Source organism: Cotesia typhae, unplaced genomic scaffold (assembly GCF_013202065.1).
Source record: "Cotesia typhae breed Kobodo isofemale line unplaced genomic scaffold, CoteBio_Ctyphae contig_5, whole genome shotgun sequence".
Classification (NCBI taxonomy): Eukaryota; Metazoa; Arthropoda; class Insecta; order Hymenoptera; family Braconidae; genus Cotesia; species Cotesia typhae.
The window spans coordinates 9,212,793-9,226,176 of record NW_027423757.1 but is presented as its reverse complement, the minus strand read 5'-3'; the positions used below and the strand labels follow the sequence as shown (position 1 = coordinate 9,226,176).

Sequence of the window (13,384 nt, the reverse complement as noted above, 5' to 3'; positions counted from 1 at the left end):
TTCATACTATCACTCAAAACTTGATATTGTGTCAAATTCTCAAGATATATGAGTACTAATATAGAAATGCACGGTATTTATTTTATTATTTAATTAAATCTGCTAGAATTTATTTAAGAACGATATCCATTTCCAATAAATCCAGTTGAAATTTACTCGACGTATATAACTACAATTAAATAATAGATTTAATTTTATAAAGTTAAAAGCGGATCGAAAATTTTCCTCACACAAAAGGCTGGCTATGAATAAATCAAGAGTGAAATAACGACAAAGTTAATTGAATTAGCGGAATATTTATTTTTCGGATAAAAATATTTCACTTTGTTAAAATATTAATGCAAAAAAATAAAATAAAATTAGTCGCTCAGTGTTTAGAATGTCGATAAAAAATTGAAATAATATAGAAGAATAAAAAATTGGGGGAGTCCCCTTGGCACAATTTGTCTCTTTGACGAATAAATATTCGTGCGTAAATAATGAGCATAAAGGTATTCAGTAGGATTTTATTTGCTGTTCTCTTAATAGTTTTAAATAACCCAAATTAGCAATATATTATCTAATTAAAAATATATCAAGAAAATACATCTGACGAATTCATAAAATTTTGATTAAAAAAAAATTAATTGAATAAAAAATTTTTGTTTAAAAATGGCACATATAAGAATATCTGGTGTTAAATAAAGCTTAATTCCGCAGTCAGTAAATGTCATTAACTTCATGTATAAAACAATAGATTTTTTTGGATAGCAAAAAAAAATTAAACGTTGCGAAAATAAACTGTGTAGTTTAATCGAACAGTACAGTGGAAAAAAAGTGTAATATCCGTTATGCTTTTTCTCTAACCCGAATTGGCTTGGAGATAAAAAAAAAAGCTTAATACGAAAGTTCGCATATATACCTGTAGTCTATTCTAGTTCATTCTCAGTACCGAAACTCATGTAAACATTGGCTATAAGACTCATAGATAGGCGAAGAAAGTAAATAACCAAATAAATGAAATAAAGTAAAATAAAATGAAATGAAAAATAAAATAAAGTAAATGTATAGTACGAAAGTTGGGAGCGGCTTACTTATACTGTACAGAAATACAGAAGTACTAGTACCTGCCTGACATTTACCGGAATTGAATTGCGTTGTCTACTTTTCGTCTCGTCTTGTCTCACTGTTTTTCTTTTATCCAACTCTTATCTCGACAGAATTTTTCGAGCATAAGATTATTTTCCCCTAGAACACCGACAGTGACAATAATAAAATCACGATGAGATTTAAGTGCGTTTTGGGGAGCGGATGGATGAAGGAGTAACAAAAAAGTATGTAGTATTACAGAGTATTGTGTATACATCGTATCTACTCTTTTACTCGGGTTCGGATAGAGTTTCGTGAAAAAATTGAGTCACTGATACGGGAGAAAATTTCCCGCTGGGCAAATGTTCTCAAAGTGATACTTGAGAATACAAGGCCATGTTTGATTTTATTGCGGTTCCTTCCCCTAAAGCGGCCTTACCATTTACTTTCTTTTTTTATCTCCGGTTTTTTATCCGTTCAGAACTTTTTTATACTGAAGAAATATTAATTTTGTCGGCATTGTTATTTAAAATTTTTTTTTTGATTGTTCAGGAGGGCTTACATTTTTTTTTATGCTGTGACAATTTTTTTAGTACAGTCTAGAGGATGCCGTAAATTTCATTTATAATAGACAATTCCATGCTTATTTTCATAATTTGTGTGGATACTTATTATTTTTTCAAGTATTGTTTTGCTCAAGAGAAAAATTTTTGATTTTTTTTTTTTTTAAATAAACTGTTCTAAAAGTTTATTTTTGAAAAAATTGCATTCAAAGTTTTTACAATTTTTACATGTGGAATTTTTTTTCTCATAATTTATTAACTAAAAAAATTATGAAATTTGTTTTAATTTTAGTAACATTTTGAAGATAATTTAGTTTAAAAAAATGTAGTTTTTTTTTCGAGTTATTACGTTACATTTTTATTCAGAAAAATGTATCCAGAGTAGTAAAAAAAAAAAAAAAACAATACTATATCAAGAAAATTATTATTATGCAGAATAAATTTGTTTGCAAGACTTAAACGGTCTTATTTTTAACGGCTGCATATAAAATAAAATATAATAAAAGTAAAACGCATTTCCAGAAGCTTTATTAAATGACGATTTAATGTTGTTGGTTTATATATATCAACAAATATATTTCTCAGTTTATGTATATGTATAAATATATTTATATTTGTATTTATATGTATTTAACAGTTGAAATATAGCGAAGATCTACATATATATGCATTAGAGTTGAAGTAATATCGTGAAAAATGTGGGCCAAATGAGAGAGAAGTAGTTGCAGGGTCTTGGACTTTTTATTTTACGGTCAGCAAGGAATTTAATATAGTTTACAATGTGCGAAAGCAGCTGGAGATAGTTTAGCAGGACAGGAAAGCTTTCTTCTATTCACCATACAACACCCCTACTTCTACCGGCATTACCACCACCATCCACTACTGCACCCCGGCTTCATAATGCTCACTTGAAAATTAATTGCAGGCTCCGTCGCGTCCCGTTTCAAAAGTAATTTCTATATCTTCTGCTTGGTACCATTCTCCCGTCCACTCTAAATCCGAAATATGCGCTCATAAGAATTAATTACAGTCTTTATTCCCATTTCTTTATGTTCTCCAGGTAATAAAACCCCTTTACCTTATTCTCATCTTCCCTTTGAGGTTCATTATCTGTTTTTTATTAGGCCAAAATTGAATATAAAAATTTTTAACGAGCTGAATTAAGCTCTAATGAAAAACTTATTCTAAATTCACCCAAATTTATTTATTGTTCTATCATTTCAGAATTATTCTTTTATTATACTCTGACAATTTATCAATTTATTTTTTAATTAACTATCCATTTTTTATCAAAATAATTTTCAGCTTTAAAAATTTAGTCCTTTGATTGTTTTTATTCATAAAAAAAATTTAATGATTACAATGTACAAGTATACACTGATAAAAAAAATACTTCTATTAATTCTTGACACTAGAACATATTTAAATAATTATCAAGTATATATTATCTTGTCTAAAAAATTGGTTAAATTCGTAATAATGAAAAAATTAATAAATTAAATGGTTCATTTAAATACATTTTTTTATTTAAAAGTAATTATTACTCAAAAAATATTTTTTCTTCCTCAGTGTGAAAAGTTCGATTTATTATTAACCATTAAAATATCATTATTTGATGTTAAAGCACGTTCTTGTTTTATAAATACTTCCATACATTCATAGGTTCATATACATAGACATCTATATAGAAGTCAAGTCCAATCCATAGTAATAAATTTTCGTAATGCTGCCTCGTCGGCGGTACTCACTTTGCATTGTTGCCGGCCCACTAATTACAGCGATCAATCATAAACTTTCTCTACGTGCCGGCAAGCACCACTGGTGTATAAATGTTGTATATATATGAATATATATATATATATATATATATATATATATATATATATATATATATATATATATATATATATACGCGTGCGATATATGCATTGAGAATAGCTTGGAGAATAGAGATAAAGGAAAGGAAGAGATAAAGAGACATCAAATATATATATATATATATATATATATATATATATATATATATATATATATATATATGTATATGAATGTATCCTCTTCTAACAGAACAATATACCCTGTTCTTGTTCATAGGAGTCGTGTTGTTGTCCAAGCACGCGTACAGTTATTAGTGGCCGGATGTCCTGTGAAACTGTATTATTATAGTGACTGGTTAGGGTTGTCTGGGCCATCTCATCTCGGAAGCTACTGGATAGAAGCCGGAGTCTACTCCTGTGCGGAGAACATCCTTACTATCGTTGTGTCTACTCTGGGGATTATTTCATCCTACATGTTACGTACAACACACATTTATATAACTATAAATACTTATATACTTACATATAGATGTAAGCATACATGATAGCGACTCTGATAAAAAGGTTTGCCGGGTCTTAAAACTTTATTAAATATTAAATTCTGAAAAGTATGCCCATTAAACTTTAATTAAAAGACTGTAATTATAATAATAATCTTTAATATGGCAAGAAGTTGCTACAACATTTTAACGATTTTATCTTTTGAGACCGATAAAATTTCACTTGGCTGCAATTACCACAAACTTCGAACGGGCTTTTTACTTACTATTTGAACGGGGATCTTTGCTTTAATCTCTCGAGAGAGAGCCATAGTAATCTTTAGTAACTCTTGGTATTAGTTAGTAAAATTTTTTTCATTTTTGTTTATAGTAAATTATTATTTTTTATTTGCCCGGTTATTTTATTTCTACTCCTGATGATTGAAATCTGCTATTTACACGATCTTGTTCTGGCATTTTGTGCCCCCAAACGTGAACATAAAGCTCTAATAATTCAATTATGTGATATGATGATAATGATTATAATTCATAATGTTTATTATTTTGGTACATATTTATGATATTAAATATTGCTTTGAATTTATAAATTGAATAATTTAATGATTTGATAATATTAATCCGATAATAACTGACTGATCGCATAAAATACGCGGTTGTGCGTATTACAAATATATTATTGATTATTGAACATAAATTTGATTTAATAAAAGATTAATTGGATAAATGGCATCACATATTTTGTGGTAATAGATACCGATAAATTTATTTTTAATAGAATTGAATTAATGAAATTGATAAAAAACAAAATAATGTGTAGAAAAAAAATGATCGGAAAAGTTGATTCTAATTATTGTTATTGTTAAAATTAAATGAAAAAAAAATAAAATAAAAGTTATAAATTTTGATTTTAAATTTCAAAGATAAAAGCAAAATTTTATAAGTTTAATGTTTATATTTCAAATAATTATCGATCAGTGTTCAATAAATGTATTAAAAATAGTGAAAATAAATGTCTGATCACGAAGTAAGTATTACTACTGTGGAAGTGGTACGAGCAAAATACAGGCTTTTCAATAGATGTATATCTGATAAAAAAGGATCGAATATCGATTGAGTGCATATGCAGCTAAAGTGATAAAAAAGAACGCCGGTATAAAGAGAGAAGTAGAAACACGATAGAGTACAGGATAAATTATATTTATGCGATTACATTCAGCGTGGAACTGAAATTGAGGTTACAGCCTCATACTCTTTAGTTAGATTTATGCTTTTGATATCGCTTTATATATACATATACACATATAATATATATCATTATTATTCTATATACTCATCATCACTTTTGTTCAATCATTTTTTATTTTTTCATTTATTTATCATCCTGTCGTGATTTAAATTGAATATTCATCAACGATAAAATGAAATCAACCTGATTAATATTTTATTTATTACCGTGTACTCTATTTTTCTTTATGAGTATTAATAAATGTAGGTTACATCTATAAAATTAAATGGTAAATAAATTGCTTTTTGTCGTTTGTATTGAATTTAATAAATTATTATTAACAAATTAAAAGAGAAAGAGTGCGTTTTTATGCGGTAAAACTGCAAACGCTCTTGCAATTAATGCTGTGATTTTATGGATTTTTAATTTTTAACGTCGAGTTTTTGCATGAGTGAATAATCACGACTAAAATTTACGGGAAGGTGTTACAATACTAACAATTTTTTTTTTTTATTTATTCAAGACAGTACTTGACTATACAAATAAAAATTTGAGCAATTATTAATGAATTTAAATAAAAGGAAAAATGTTGTTGCTTGTATGAGTTATTATAAATGATTTGATTAATAACTTTGTGGAGATTAGTCGGGAGAAATAAACAAATTAAGGTATTGTTTTTTCTCGGTTTTGTTGTGGAATAATAATTTGTCAAAGAGAATGTTGATAATGGTAGTATGGAGAATTTTTCTTGATACCTCGCTAACGAGGGACAAATTGGAGAGCTGAGTGGATGCCGTTTCACCTACAGTGGGAAAACAGTGGAAAGTAGAGAGAAGGGAAAGGCGAAGAAAGAAGGTGACGTTGGCAAAAGCTCGATCCAACCCGACATGAATTTTCTCCCTTCCTTAATTACACACCCTTTTTCTCCATTCTCAATTGCTATAAGTCGTACAACTATAATCATTATTTTTATTATTATCGTCCGCTGAAATTCGTGTTTGGCATAATGCAAAGCGTAGGCATAAAAACATGGTGAAATCTCAACTGGAATTTTAAGGAAGTAAAAGATAAAGAAATTTTGCAATTTAAATTTAAGAATAATTTATTTTTATTGAGGTTATTTTAATAAATGTTAGGCTGTCATATATTGGGCGTATAATAAAGTGGGATCTTTGAATAATTACGATGAACTTTAAATTTTAATCATTTCGCTAAAAATGAGAGAGGAAGGTAAGTGATGAATAAAATGTTCTTTGAGAAACTGTCTTAACTGTGATTTTTTTTCATAATTTTTTTGTGGGCTAAAGACGCCCGGCAAAAAAGACAGGGTAGTAATTAAGACCCAAGAGGGGAGGACGTTGGGCGTTGGGACTAATTTGTTAAGATTACTAGGGTAAAATCCTTTAAAGTTTTATACAAAATTTCAACTTTTTTTCTTTTTCGTCGTGTCTCTTTTGAGCGACTCCAAAAGAAGTGACCGCTTCTTTTCTTACTTTTATCTTTTATTTTTATATATAGATATAGTCTTAAAAAGTTTTTGATCTTTTGCGTCAGACCTTACGATGAACCAGGAGTTTATAGATACTTTCATTATTCCTGTTAGTTTTATTTTTTATTTTTCTGCTTCCTGCTTTCAGATCCTGAGGAGGAGGCGACCACTTTGGGGTAAGGACACTTGGAATTTTTTTTTACTTCTGTTCACTCGAGTGCCTGAAAACAGTTTTGGATTTGCTACTTGACATCGCCGGCAAGTACTTTGATTTTTTTATCGTTTTGAATCACACTCTTATCTGCTATTCAATATGTACTCTTTAGATCGAATTTATTACAATTTACACGGTAGAAAGAAAAAAAAAATTTACTTGAATCAAGTAAATAATTTTGAAGAATTTTAATAAAATCAGATCACATGTGGTTAGATTAGAAAAGTTTTCTACGAGTAGATTTTAGTGCAAAAAAAAATGACGTGTTTATTAATTAAAAATGAACAATAAAAAAGTTTGCATAAAACGCAATAAAGTTGCTTATTAGTTCCGCTAGTTTGAAAGCTGACAAATCAAAGCGTTGAATTGACTACGTAAATAAAGCGTAACTATGTGTATTATATTTATATATATATTACATATACAACAAAATGAAAGTGTAGAGACTGCAGAAGCGTAGGCATGAAAATTTAATAAGCTCAGCCTCCGGTAGCTGAGTGACTGCAGCACAGTCTAGACTGTCTTAAATTTTTTCTCTCATTCTGTTTTTCTTCCTTCACTTTGTATGCTAGCGAAGTTTAGTATCAACGAAACAAGACAACTGAAATGTAACTAAAAGAGCTGTTAATTTGAAAATGCTCTTGCTATAAATTATTAGAGGGTTTTTATTTATTTATACTCTGGTAAGAAATAGATAACTCGAATAAGGGATATGATACTTAATATTTTATTGATATGCAGCGAATAAGGGATACATCGAGGGGTGAGTGAACTGCGTCGAGTTATTTACTCGCCTCTGGAGCAGTGGGTAGTGCGGGGGTTTGTAAGAATATTGGAAACCCGTACCGGGATGTCGGGATGAGAGTAGTCTACTAGCATAGCAATCTAAAATGGATTATATGATACTGAAAAGTTGTATAGCTTCTAGTTTAGTCGCTGTTTACTTTGTTTTCCGGGGATGTTCGCTACACACATGACGTGACTTGTATCGCAAACTAATTCTGCGCCATAATACTCCACGCTATTCTACACATTATATATATATAGAGCGATATATCTATCGCGCAGAGTAGAAGCATTTACCTCAACTCAAAGACACCACGCGAGATAATTTAATTACAGTTCACCAAGTTGGGTATCAAATATCAAATCCCATTGTTAATCAAATAAACAACCGATTAATCTTTACTTTATTTTAAATTAAAAAACTTACTTTTTCGATTAACAGAAATAAAATTGTTTATTTATTATAAAAAGAAACAAAGTGAAGACGAAAAAATCTTAAATTAGTTTCCGAGAAAATTTAACTTACGACAGGTCGTTGCACTGAAACGAAGCTAAGTAGCAATACAGAAAAAGGTTTTAACCTTTTTACAATTTTAAAATTACGGTTCTTATTACTGTTAGTAAACGTCGAAGTCGCAGTGTATTTGAAAGATCAAGAAAAAAGACAATAGTAAGGAACGCAATATATTTTTATTTTTTACTCCCCGAGAAATGTATTATGGAATAAAAAAATCTGGAAAAAAATGGTGATGAGATCCAATAAAAGGTAATATAGCAAGAACCAAACGAACATTGCGTCACTCGAGGTGATAGGTATGCACATCCAGTTTCAGTTCACGTCCGAAGGCTGGCTTGTAACTAACGCTAATGCGATTATGCCGGACGTGTTCTGCTTCAGAGTCTGATGCCCGACATTTTCTCTTCTCTTACACCATTTTCTCTTAATGCTACCATAGCCTTATCTCCATCGCCCGTTTTCTCATTTTTTCTTTCTTTTACTTTTGTTTTTTTTTTTCCATTTTTTACTTTCTTTAACTCGAAACTTTTCACTGAAATTCTTTATTTGCTCCGCAATCCTCTAATCGATCAGTCCATTTTTCTTCTAGCAATATTCACACTACCACAAAGAAATTTTTAGTCATGAAATTATGGTAATTCAATATCTGATTATATAATTCCATTATAATTTTAGATTTGGTTTAAAAAACTGATATTAAATTTTTTGTTTGTCATTTTTGTTGTAAAAGTACAGAAAATCTTTTTGTGAAAATATTTTAAACTACATTTTTATAGTTTTAACTAATTTAATTAATATTTAACCCATTTAATTTGAATTTCAATTTTTTAGAATTATAATTTCATTCTATAATTAAAAAATTGATTACTTTGAAAATTTTCACAACTAATAATTTGCACTACATACTATAAAAATGATTTTCACCGTGTAAGATCGGATGCTGTTAAAATAGGTCAACGTAAAATCACTTTTAATAATTGGTTAAAAGCTTTTAAATTATACAGCTTCAATTACTTAGCAGCGTGTATTTAATTCAATAAATTATACAATTGATCGAGAAGACAATTATCTAAATTTCATATCTAGATTTCAATTTCACGGTGTCTCGTTAAGCGACACTGTTTTTAATCAATAGTAAAATTTTTGATGACTTAAAAATTTCATTTTAATCAGTACATTACGAATTATCGACTTAAAAGTTTTCCATTTTAGTAATATAAATTTTTCCAAGAATTGAGAATATATTTTTATTGAAGTAGAAACACATATTCATATTCTTCGTATATTTTATGAAATTTAATAGCGCATCAGAAAATTCGCGTCAAGCGTTTTAGATCTCAGAGGTAATGAAAGTTAAGTGCAGCTCGACTCCTGAAATAGTAAAAATAACTAGACACATTACGAGGGTGTGATAAATGTCTTCTTGTGCATTTATGACAGCAGTAGAGTAAACTGAGTCCTGTTACGGGTGAAACGATCGTCGTTATTATTTTTGCATACGATAAAATAGTGGTAGAGTCGGATGCAGAAAAGTGTGTTATTGTACATCGGTGTAACAAAATAACATAAATGAACGAGGAAATAGTCGACAATGGTTGACACATCAAATGGTGTGCAAAGCTTTTAGCCAGGACATATATATTCATATTCATATGTATATTATATGGACGTACATCTGTATATTTATATCTGTTATAGTTATAGGTATATACCCGGGAGTGTCGCGTAGCGGGGATTTTGCGTTTATCGGCTTCATGACCCGGCTCGGTGACTGCCGCTGGGACTCGGTGATGCTATATCCCGGAAGCTAAACGATCTCACTGAATTTGTGAGCCTTCCTCCTATTCCAATCTCGTTATATACAACGTTATCATATTTTCTCGTGTATATTCTTTACTTTTCTCGAGCTCAACTATTTTCTCTGGCAGTTTAGATATAGCTTCATTTACTTTTTATCATTCCTTTAACCTATTTGTATTCTCTTTCTCTCTTTTTTTACGTTATTTAATGTTGCATTATATCTTTTATGCCAGGCAAATTGCAAATTGCGTACTCTGTTATTCTTGACTCACTATTTGAATCAGTTCTTGCTACCGACAAAAGAAAATTGAATACATATTTTTCAGTCAGTGTGTAGCTTATTAACATATTTATTCACATTGACATTCGTTATTAAAAATATTCAATTATAATTGGATCAATTATCATGAGAAAAAAAAGAACAAAGCAAATTTTTAATTACTCGTTTTTCAGTATAGAAGAAAAATAATAATCAAAATCAATTTGATCTTGTTAGTTATCAATTGATTATTAACAAAAAAAAATAGCATTATCATTGAGCTAGTACGATCGGTTTTCTCTATTTTTAGCAATTCTCGTTCTCTGTAGAGAAGAAATTTACCGGGTCAATGGAAAAGTGTCAACCAATTAAATAAATTAATGAGCATTTGAGTAGTAGAAGTGTGTGCTGAATTGCACCGACCTGATTCAGTCCTCTTAAAAGCTGTGATCAGTAATTAGTTTCAATCTGTATTCGCACCCTCTATTTTAACTCTGAATCCTGGCAATATATTGCAGTAAGATCAACATGCCAAATAACAAACCGCACCGCGTTTCTTGACACCAAGAGTGCATGCAACTTCTAAGTTTATAGGTGACTTTGCAAAATGCCTGGAAAACCTACTCAAGAGAAGTAGAAAGAGAGAGCGGATTTCCTAGTGCAGTAAAAGAGACAAAATGAGTAGCAGCTCTAGTGAGTGAGTAGGAAAACCAAGAGTCGTTTTTGCAAAAAGGAAATAATAACGTTTTGCAGCTTCTCGGAAGTTTCTCATAACATTTTCTCTGCATTATTTTTTTCCTTTTTCTGTACTTTTTTTTTTTTTTTAACTTACCTTTCTATTGTATTTTTTTGTTGTTATTTGTTACTTCTGTTCACTGTCGCACTTGTTTCCTCTGCTCGTGGAAGAAGCCATAGTAAAACGTTAAAACTACCACGACATTTAAACCGAGCATTCAATTGAGGCTGGAGACTTGCCAAATGTGTCGGGTTCTGTGTAACAACTGTGTGAAAATGCGTTAAACCGACATTTCTCTTCATGTATACGTGTATAAATAAATATTGAGTACGTTCATACATATGTACATGTATATATGTCGAAGTATATCGGTTATGTATTTTTCAAAGTGGATCGATGTGAGGGTATTTCGCACCCGCAACTTTCGCTTCCCACCGGCCCCTTTTTCCTGATTCCATTTACGATGGGGCTTCTGCGGTTTCAAGTGTTATCGTGGCATTTGGTCCAACACCAAACGCCTTTTTGAACGATGCGATTTAAGGGAGATTTAGCTTCATGTTGGCCTGCTCACAGCCCCATTTATACTTTTCATTTTTATTTTAGCTGCTTATTTATTTTGTGATATGACTTTTAACGAACGGATCTACTTTTTTAGTATATTAAAATAAAGTAAGCTCTGTTTAATTGCATTAAAGCCTTTTAAGTGTCGCTACTTAAAAAGATTAATCTTGCTTACCAGTGCATGGAGAATAATGGGTGCCTGCTTCATAAATAAGATTGTTAAAATCGTTAGTAGTAAACAGTAATTATTGGAAAATAAATTGGTTTAAGATAACCAAGGTTCTGTAATGTTCGATTTTATATTTTTTTTTGTATCTCCGTGGATTACTATTTGTTTTTTCCTCGATAAAAAAAAACTACATTGCGATTAGAAGATAAGAATGCTTTTCTAAAAAAACTGTATCATTACAGAATTTTCTGGCTCTTGGTGGAATTAGCTATAAATTTTTTTTTTAAAGACAATATCTTGTTCAGTGACCAAAAACCCATTTTTTTTTATATGATAACTTTTATTTGCGATGTACCTTGTCATTAAATAATAAACACGGTTGAGTTGTTTAGCTGAAATTGATAGACTCGATGTTATTTAAGACTGATAAATTGTTTCACGGTTTGTAAAATATTATTGAAAATTGAGTAGAGAAAATAAAACAACAAAAACTTGTTACTTACAAACGACATCTCGTCTCATTGAAAAATTCTTTAGCTTGAATTCAAGACACTTAGGAAAAAAAAGAGGTAGTAGTGGTATGCTACAAACTACATTGGATAATATATATTTTTTTTCATTTTCCCCGTGGAATTTCTATACGGTGTTGAGAATTGAATCTTTCTTGAAATGTACACAATAGGAAGAGGTTGCATTTGAACCGAAAAAAAGAATATCGGCCTCTTTTGTTAAGAAAACTATACAACGTACTCCATAGATATCTTCGCAGTGTATTAGTTGACAATGGAGAAATACTGGAGATGCAGTACACCCGACATACTTATTCGTATTACACCATCTCAATTTAGATATTTTTTTCCCTTTATTTTTGAGAATGTTGTTTTCTTCCGCAACTTTGCTGTTTGTGTTATTTTCTTTTCTTCTTATTTATTATACGGTTGATAGTATCTGTTTCTTTCACTGAGAATGTTTTTTCTGCTGAGTTTGCTGCACCACTGATTGGACCGTGGATCTTGTGGAGGATTTTCATGAAAGATTGGCAGTGCCGCCAGGGCGATTGCGTAGAATTAAATTTATAGCTCTTATACTTTTTAAACTTGCCCCGAGTGAGTGAAATGAATCGGAAATAAACCTAAAGGAGACAAACTAGTAGGCAATGAAATAGATATATAATAACTTACATTGTTTTTTTTTTCTACTAAGAAAAAGAGTGTACTCTTACGAAAAATTGTTTATCTTCAATTCAATGATTAGTAAAAAAAAAAAATCTGGAAAACGGTTGACCGTAAAGGCTATCCCTGTAACTTCTCGCTAATTCCATATTTAAGCGCTTAAAATTGCATTTATTTAATTATAAATAAAATTTTTATAATTAAGTTTTTCAATTGTAAATTAATTACTGAAATTCTTGGAAGAATTTTGTTCCCTAGTTCGTGTATTATTGCAAAAATCAACTTTACCTGTGAAGTTTAAATTATTTATTTCTTTTTTATACGAGTTTATTCAAAGTTTTCAATGAAGGACAGGTTCGTGGCGTTGATTGCTTTTCAATCGCAGTATCACATTTGTTTGAGGTGAAGTCCTTTTAATGAGGGAGCCACGCGATTCACGAGACTCGTGGCAAACAATAGCGAAAAGTTTAAAAGAAGTTTTTTAAAACTTTAAAGAAGTTCAAAGATC

At 30.1% G+C, this 13,384-nt stretch overlaps 1 protein-coding gene across 6 annotated transcripts in view; it reads left to right on the top strand.

Annotated features, from left to right (window-relative positions):
- Fstl5 (follistatin-like 5) overlaps window positions 1–13,384 on the top strand; it is a 197,697-nt gene that overhangs the window by 17,296 nt on the left and 167,017 nt on the right. For 3 of the 6 annotated variants that reach the window (XM_074249112.1, XM_074249118.1, XM_074249115.1), the window contains exon 2: window positions 6,811–6,838. The gene's annotated coding sequence lies outside the window, so the exon portion shown is untranslated. Of the gene's footprint in view, window positions 1–6,810; window positions 6,921–13,384 lie in introns of all 6 variants that reach the window. The other 3 variants (XM_074249113.1, XM_074249117.1, XM_074249114.1) reach the window with 1 other exon arrangement.